The sequence below is a fragment of the Triticum urartu genome, chromosome 1 (assembly GCF_003073215.2).
Source record: "Triticum urartu cultivar G1812 chromosome 1, Tu2.1, whole genome shotgun sequence".
NCBI classification, from domain to species: Eukaryota; Viridiplantae; Streptophyta; class Magnoliopsida; order Poales; family Poaceae; genus Triticum; species Triticum urartu.
Genome location: NC_053022.1, coordinates 270705786 through 270715181, shown reverse-complemented (window position 1 = coordinate 270715181; position 9396 = coordinate 270705786). Strand labels below are relative to the sequence as shown.

Here is a 9396-nt window from a genome sequence, read left to right as displayed (position 1 = left end):
AAAAATTGTTCCAAACTTCACAAAACGTTCTCATTTTCAAATTTTGTTCATCCTTTCAAAAAAATTGTTCAAAACTTCACAAAATGCTCTCATTTTCAATTTTTGTTCCTGACTTGAAAAAATGTTCATGCTTTCAAAAAATTATTCAAAGTTAAAAAATGTTCTCATCTTCAAATTTTGTTTCTATTTTCTTTTTTTAGTTTCTTTTTCTTTTTTATGTTTTTTTTCACAATTTCACAACTTTGCAAAATTTGCTCGCAAATTAAGAAAAATGTTCGTTTTTTCAATTTTTGTTCGTGAGTTTCAGTAAATGTTCCTTTTCAAATTTTGTTTGCATTTTTTCAGAAAATGTTCGTGTTTGAAATTTTTGTTCGTGAGTTTCGTAAAATGTTCCCATTTCAAAAATTTGTTCACATATTTCAAATTTTGTTCGGGAGTTTTAAAGAATGTTCACATATTTCATTCGAACTTAACTTTTTCTCTCAAACATAACGTTCGCGTACAAAATTTTGTTCTCTAAATTCAAAAAATGTTCGGGATTTTAAAAAGTGTTCATTTTATCAAAACTTTGTTCAAGTTTTTTAGTTGTTCTTCTAGCATTCAGAAAACGCGAACAATTTTTGAATTTTTAAATTTTTTGAACATATCCAATGTTTAAGGTTTCTAGATGGGGGCCGTACCTGTGCGGCGCGTGCGAATTGGACGCAAAGAGCGGCGCATAGGAGGTCCCTAGCAAGTCTGCCTCCGACTGATTTATTCAATGAATTTTTACACCTCTACAATTCCTAAATGGGCCACCCAGTCAGGGCACCGCCTGTGTGTGCGACAAACAAGGTGCCGCAGAGAGCAAAAGACATAGTCACGTTCAATCATTCCGTAGGCCGGAGCGCGAACCGTAGGAACATCGGAATTGTAAGGGAGCTGGTATATATATCATCAAAATATAATAGTTAAGGATACTCCTTGCAAAGGTTACTTTGATATTTTTTCGGTGATAACAAATGACGCATTGCATGTGCGACGCTTGTCGCATCCTGATAGTTTTGTATTTTTTTTTTGCGTAGATTCATTTTTAAATGTTTATCTCTTAAACAATGCGTCCAAATCATAAACCATTTTCACCGTTATATTTCTCGCATCGAGATCTTGGGGACTAGGTCCAGGTTTGGACAAAAAATCCAAAAAAAACTGGAGACCAAGAAGCAGTATCGTGCTTGACTTTTTTTAGAAGCACATTTTTTCACACGAAAGCGCAACTTCACTTCACACGATGCGCAAATATGCTTTCACTATTTAGTAAGCACAGTCGTGCTTCACCATGAAGTATGCTTTTCATTTTTCAAGAAGCTCGCATGTGTTTTCCACTTTTCGGGAGCATCACTGTGCTTCACCGTGCAGCACAACTATGCCTTTTTCACATGGTGTGCTTCAGGTGAGAAATAGAATAAAATCATAATTAAAAAAAACTAAAAAAACCCAAGTAAAATTTTAAAAAACATGTGCAGAAAAAGAAAAGAAATGGTGCTATGATGGATGCGTCCAACACGTGACACATGGCGGTGACTGGGCTCACCATGCGTCAGTTGCCCGTGTACCCCGCGCCGCACGCAGGAGGTCGATGAAGGGGTACCCGCTAACTATTCAGTCCCATATATCACATGTAGCGATTCCAGATGGTGCGACAGCTATATCTAGCTTGTAGCAAGACTAGCTTATGCCTCGCTGAAGGTTTCCGTGCTCTCTACAGTAATGAGCCAGCCCGTTTCTGGCTTTCTGCATGCTCGCTCGCTCATTGCATTTTCCTCATGCCATTTTCTCTTTTGTTTCTTTCTCATTCTTTTTTTGTTTCTTCATGGGTGTTTTTCATATATTTTTTCATCATGTTTTTCGGTTTTTACAGTTTTTTCTTTCCTCTTTTTCGGTTTTTCTTTTGTTCCTTTCTCCGTTTTTTATTTCTATTCTATGTTCTTTGGTTATTTTGTTTGTTTCTTAGATTTCATCAGCTTCCTTCATTTTTCTTTAGTTAAATTTTATTTTCTTGGTTTTTCATTGTTTTCTCATGAGTTTTCTTTGGGTTTTTCATATTTGAGGTGTTTCTTTCTAATGTTTCTTCGGTTTCATCATTTTTTTAACACATGTCTACATTTTCTGCATATTTTTACATTTTACATATGCATCCTAAAAAATTATACATGTTTAATATTTTTAAAATACATGTTTAACTTTTTTTAATATTTATGTTTGATGACTACTTTTTCATACACATTGTACATTTTCGATATATATCAGGAATATTTTTTATATTTCTTAACTATATGACTAAGATATTTTTTACATAATCAACATTTTCTAATATTGATTTTGATGTTATTTTTTTAAATACATATTCGACATTCGTCATATACAACAATAAAATCGTACTTATTTATCATTTTTAATAGATGAATAATTTTTTTGCGTAGGATGACTACCTTTTCATACACAATGTACATTTTAGGTATTTATCAGGAACATTTTACATCCACAATTAGCATTTCTAAGTACTAGCAAAAAAGCCCGTGCGTTGCAACGGGGACATACTTCGCTATGAAGCAAACAAAATATCCATGGATCATTCCAGCCTGAACGTTCTCACTGAAGAATTACATCATGGGGGCATGATAGCCGAAGGATCGGCTGACATTCGGTTCCTGTTCGCGGATGGCATGGCATGGATCATAGTGCACACGGCCAATGACAACACAAGGATGATGGACAATATCAGGAGGTTGAGGGAATCCGGATGAGTGGATGGTTATGAGTAATTGAAATTTTTCTCACTGAGTGCGACATAGGTATGCGGTGGTCAGTGTAGATTGAACGGTGAAATTCATCATCTATGATGCATGGTTCAACCTCTTCTTCGTCTGAATGAATTCTCCTTGTCGATCAATCTTTGTGAGGTGAGTTTAACAGCATTCGATGGTGACATAAGGCGGCAATTTAGGTGGAGTCTGCCTACCTAGAAGAAATAGAGCAGAAGAGGAGCCGTAGTTGTTCTTCTACTTATACTTATAGGAGGAAGATTATACTAGGAGGATAGTAATATGCACCTACGTTGTAATGAGGACATACATATTTTAGTGGTTCACATTAAACATGTGTATCATATACCTTTAAATTATCTATGGACATCAGGCAGCATTGTCAACTTATTTCTATCATTAAACCATTTTTCTTTCCAAATGATAGTGCCACACGTGTGGCACGAAGTAACGCCCGCCCTGATGTTTTTACAACTAAAATTTCCATACGAAAAAAAAACGGAACCCCAACTAAAACTTGCAATCCAGACAGAAAGTTGATACGCTTCACAACTTGCCATCCCCGGGTAACTAAAGTTGCCATCAAAAAACGTCAGGACGGAATTGCTTCCTGCCACACGTGTGGTACTTATCTGAATCCTTCTTCTTTATGTTCTTCTATACCTCGCTCTCGCTCTCGCTCTCCCTTTCAATCACACAGTAATTATCTCTAGTAATTGTGCAATTCACGTGTTGGATACTACCACTTATAAGTTAAAATAACCGGAGGCATAATATTTGGGAGCTACACCTCAGTTCAAGAGTACATATTAGCATGTTTGTTCAAGGAACCATATATCAACGAAGTTACCATGGTGTCGACGTGCAACCACAAAATGAACTTTAATATCTCTCACGAGCTACTAAACCTGTGAATTAAACCACTCTCAACAATATTGTACAGTACCAAGATAACACATGAATATTTATTTATTGTACATATACCCAGCTACTTTGAACAAAGCACGGCCTCCAGGCTAAGATTTGTATGCATATCTTATTAACATTAGCCCTTCGCAAACAATTACAATGCTCACAAGTAAAATAAAGGTTTCCTCTTACTGTAATGCAACTAAAAACAGATTATAACTTGTTAGCACTTTACTGCCACTATATGAATTTCTCTATTTTTATTTATTTAGTTCCAGATTGTAATGTCAAATCCAGCAGTCTATGCAATACATATCATACATAATAAAAATCATTAGGTGAGAAAAATAAATATGCTAGGTTTAAAGGTTCGGTCTAAATATGTCAATATCATTTCAGAATGTATACTTGTCAGCCAAGCTTATGTAATTGTTGGCATAAAAAATTAACAATCACGCCATGCCAACTTTCTTGAAAACAGAAGCCACCTTTCTATATATCTAAAAAATGCAATCGCTTAGTGTGCAATGTTGGAAGGCATCTACGTTAAATTGATTGGAGAAATTATCCATCACCACTAATGGCCTGCTTTTTGCTGCTTTATCCTTACTGTCTTCTTGCATGAAGCAAATCCACCCTATTCTTTTAGCATAACAGCTAGCGACTCTAGTTGCTCCAGTCGACACCAATACTGCCTATTAGCTAGAGTGCCGCATCACTGTTATCAGCAACTGTATCAAGTTAACACAACAACCCATGATTGCGCGTTGAGTACCTGCCGGAGCGGTGGCGCGAGCCTGATGCAGAACTCACAATGCACCCCACACGACGGGGCATGGCGCGAGGCAGCTGGAGCGGCAGTCACCGGCTCCTTGACAACATGGCCTTCGCAGCAAGTATGTGATGAAGCCCTCTCTCCAACAGAACCTGCAACTTCACCTTCATTTTCCTTCTCTTGCTCTGCTTTGGGTTCTTCTGGCAGGAACCTGATCCTTGGTGTTGGTGACAATCACTTGCTGTCCAAACCTCCTAGTACATTGCGAATCATTATCTGATCTACAAAACACACTTAGGAAAAGCAATACTACATCCAAGGATATGCACATATTGACCGATGCAGCAAAACCAAACACAAATAAATCATTGGATGGTCAAGACTCCTACATTGCATATTATCGCCCTAGTATGTAGATCTGCAGGTAGCCGATCACATGAGAACCGTGATCAAATGCAGTATACCTGGAGAAACAATAGAAGTGAAATACTTCAAAATCTAATTTGGGAAGAAGCAAGATCCTTTGCTTACATGAGAACTGTGATGATACAGTCAGCGCATCAGTTGATAGTTGCGTTGGAGATGAAGAAAAGTAAACTATCAACATCTCTTTCCAACAGGTATTACCTATCAACATCTCCATCTTTCTCACCCATTCTCTATCTCCCTCTGCTCCAGTCCAGACCCATAAATTTCCCGCAACCTCTCCATCCCCCTTTGTATCCTCCCCAGTCACCACGGGCCGCCTCCTCCGCCGTCCTGCTGGATCGTACCGTGACGCTGCCTACTGCCCAGCTTGCGGATCCTACCATGCTTAACAGTTGACTACCTGAACCTGTACAAACCTAAACTACATGTGCAAAAGACACTCGTATGCTCCTGCTAATTAATCAAGCCTAAATTCACTTGTTTGACTGGATGGATCCTCTGTTGATTCATGCGCTCCGAGATGGATGGATCAAATCCCTGGCTTCACTTGAGCACACCTGGTATCAATGAGTGGGTCACTCAACTCCACCGTCCGATGAATCTGCTCTAGCCCCTGGACGGGCCTCAGACCTCGAATTCATCGATCATACGGTGGTGTAAAACTACAATAACATCAAAAGCAACTACTGTGAGTTACTCAAATCGAACAAAAAGAGACATATATTTTTCAAAGAGAAATTAGAGGTGCTTCACATTAATCCATATAGAAAAGGAGCAGCAATTTAACAACCATATGAAGGCACCCCCCACAACTTGCTCAGGCTACTTTATAGTGTGCATTGTTCTGGAGGCCATGATCCACCCACAACAGAATCCCCGACCTTTCTTGCCCCAAAATCATACAGAATATTATGCACAGAATTATCCAAATTGCTACTAAAAGCTACCAGCCAACAGCAAGAAGAAGAAAAAGAAATTCTTAGTATTCTATATATAAGTGTTTAAACAGAACTTCTACCTGGCTTTTCAAGGGAAAAAGGGAAAAGAAAGGATGTAAGCTAGTACTTTAGCACTAAAAAGTGATGTTGCATTAGAATAGTAGGAGTACAGGAAAAAAATAGAAGAACCATCTCAATAGCAGAATTCTTCTACCATCAGAGTTCTCACAACCATCAAGATAAAAAAAACTCAGCTCGACAAACTGATTTAACTAATGCTAAATAAATTGATGATTTTCTCAAAAATTTCTCCAAGTAAACAACACACCTCTTGCAAATGTAGTTGTCGACTTGAATGGAATACTCGCAGCAGTCGACATGCCCGTTGTATTCCTGCTATGACCATTCGCCCGCCAACCTGCTGCAAGCCCACAACTGCATGGTGCTGCTCATTTGTTTGGGAGATTGCAGACGCAGCTGCAAGTCAACCTCTGCTCCAAAGTGCATGTCTGCAGCTCCATGTCGTTCCATGATGTTGACAGCATGTGCTTAGCTCAAGAGATGGAGACATTATCAAAGAATCCTCATTTAATTATCTATGTATGCCATGATAACATAAAAAGGACATTGCATTGATGTAGGCATGAAACGAAGTGCCAGATTATACAGTTTCATATACACTTTTATGGTTTTATTCATATATCATACGGTGTGTCGACAAATGGCACTACTGTGTGAGATCAATTAATTCTGAATATGCAAGTCTAGGACGGTACTGCCCCAGTAATAATATATGTGTAACTATGAGCTAATTTCCAGCATATTCAGTTAGCAGTTGGATGAGTACTATTTTTTATCATCTCAGATTCCTACCAACATGCCAGCCATTGTCCTTGTTCCTATCACGATGTGATTCTTCAGATGGACACTAAAATGATGAATTTTCTACCTGCACACAATTGTAACATGCCTTTATATTAGTATATATTCAAGGATGGAACATGCCTTCAGATGCATGCAAGCTTTACGTTGCTGACCTTTGGGTCACAAATGAAAACAGAACGTACTGCTCTTTAACACAAAAATTACTTGATGTATTTAGGAGATGTCCACAAATAACAAAATTTCTAATTAACTGGGAATAGAAGATTCAAGTAGGTAGGAGTAGATACGTAACAGAGTGATAAAGATTGGCATTAATGCATCTATATATGCTGCAAATCCTTTGTTTAGAGATCTGACGTCAGTTCAACATCAAAAGTGTGACCATCTAGAGAAGTGTGGACTGTGGACATAGGTGCAGAACAACAATTATAGGTATATCAATTACTGACTAAAGTTAGATACAGCCAAAGTAATAACGCTGGGCGGGGTAGTATACAATCTAGACATAGGTTTGATGTAATTCAAAAATGAAAAAATATGATTAGGAAATACAAATGGGAGTATTACTAATTCTTGAGACCAAAGATGTCTTTTCTATTAACATTTATTTTAATAGATAAGAGATGAAATACTTGAAGGGAAGACTACTCCAAGAAAAGATCGTATAACTCCAGAGATGAACTGCCTACAATTTCAGCTAACAAATATTCCAGAATTGATCCATGGTTAACTTGAACATATCAAATTAACTTTGACTTGGTGGACCGATACTCTACGTTCATCATCATAACCCTTTTAACTTTCCACAATATGTGCTTTCCCAGGTACCAGTTAGCACTGACCTATGGTTCTTTATCTAGTTCAATTAAGGGAAGTGATGCAAACTGAGTTACTTACTGAGGTCCAAAATGGATCGATATGCAGAGATGTAGAAGGTCCTGCATTGGAAAAAAGCCAGCATGGGGCTACGATATACGTCGTCCTGAACCTTGACTTAACGGTGCATCATGTTCTACACATGATGGACAAGATGTTTCAATAGAAAGTCCTTGAGGAGCTGCATGTCCATGGCGTCCCAGATCCGTGAAGAAGCCCTTGACGGCGGCGACCGTGGTGGATGGGGAAATCTCATGGCGTGCTCCATCTGCATCTGCAGCAGAGGATATGAAGAGAAGGTGAGGTGTAGGGGTGGCGGATCCCAGTCAAGAAGGAAGGAGGGGTGAACCTGGGGTCGCCGGAGACGCGCCGGCGAAGCCCTGCCCGAAACCCTAGCCACGGGGTGGGGTTGCGAGCGTGCGGTAGAGTCCGGGAGCGGAGAATCTAGCCGGAGGGAAGGGAGGCGCGGACCGTGGGGAGCTCGGGGGCATGCTGCGCGACGCTGGAGGTCGCCGGAAGCGGCCGGTGTGGGCGGCGGCGGCGGCGACTTAATGGGCGAGAGGGAGAGGAGGCGAGCCCGTGCGTGTGTTGTTGTGTTTTTTTCCTTTGCAAATCTGCTCGGACCACGTGTTGAATACTCCGAGTGCCAGGGTGTTTTCTGCAAAAACGAAACTTTTTCTTAGATATCCACTTAAGATAGGCCTGCGGGTTGATTTCTTAGAAACAGAGGGACTGTTTTGAAAAACTGCCATGACGGACGACCAGAAGCAGTAGCTGGTTTATTAGTAGGTAAAGATATGATTAATATTTTTCTGATACGTGGTCAACATTTTCTAAAATTTTGTTTTTACGTTCTACTTTTTATTACACATTTTATATTTTTGGTATACAGCAGGAACATTTTTTTCACCCATGGCCGGCTCACCCCGTGCCTCCCTTCAGGCGACGCTTCCCGCATTCTCGCGAACAAGATGCAATTAATGGGCTAGGCCAAGGGTGAATGCGGAAGCGGCCGTTAGCTCTGCTCATTCGAGTACCTATTTCCTCGTTTTTCCATTTCATTTTTATTGGTTTAAAATTTTAATTATTTAATAAAATAATAATAACATGTTCAAGAATTTTAAAAAATGTCATAAATTTTGAAATTATATATATCATAAATTCGAAAAATGTTTGGGAGTTTGCAAATGTTCATGCATTCAAAAGAATTAGCGAGTTCAAAAAATGTTGGCAATTCAACAAGTATTCACGAATTCATAAAATGTTCATGAAATCGAATTCAAACAATGATCACAAATTCAAACAAATTATGAATTCATAAAATATTCACAAATTCAAAAAATGTCCGTGACATAAAATTTGTTCATTTTAAAAGAAATTCAGACAATATTAACGAAATCAAATTGAAATAAAATCATGAATTAAAAAACTTGGTACTAAAAAAACTTGTGAATTCGACAAATGTATGAAAATAAGAAAAATGTTCTGAATTCAGAAAAGTTTGTGCATTCGAAAAATGTTCAGGATTTCAATATTTTCGATTTTTTATGATTTTGAAAAAGTGTATGAGTTAATATTGCAACTGTGAAAACTATTCCCAAATTTAACCACATACAAAAATAAATAGAAAAAACGATGAAAAGAAAAAGGAAAATGAAGAAAGAAAAATAAAATAGAAAACTGGTAGAGAAAGAGAAAGAGATAAAAAAAGCAAGCCGGCTTGAAAGCTTCCAAAACTGGTTTATAAGTTCCTAGGATCCTTCCGTTAACCAGTTGCTCA

The 9396-nt window shown here is 38.4% G+C and overlaps 1 long non-coding RNA gene across 9 annotated transcripts; it reads right to left on the bottom strand.

Moving 5' to 3' along the window:
• Positions 1 to 3553: 3553 nt before the first annotated feature.
• LOC125507288 lies at positions 3554 to 8244 on the bottom strand. 9 transcript variants are annotated; one of them, XR_007282877.1, is made up of 5 exons: positions 7966 to 8242; positions 6184 to 7890; positions 5020 to 5579; positions 4878 to 4952; positions 3554 to 4764 (listed from the first exon to the last, which is right to left on the bottom strand). It is a non-coding gene; the product is annotated as an uncharacterized LOC125507288 (long non-coding RNA). The 9 variants fall into 9 exon arrangements; XR_007282878.1 differs by having other exon boundaries at positions 3554 to 4742; XR_007282850.1 differs by having other exon boundaries at positions 3554 to 4415; positions 4489 to 5579; positions 7966 to 8244.
• Positions 8245 to 9396: the final 1152 nt, after the last annotated feature.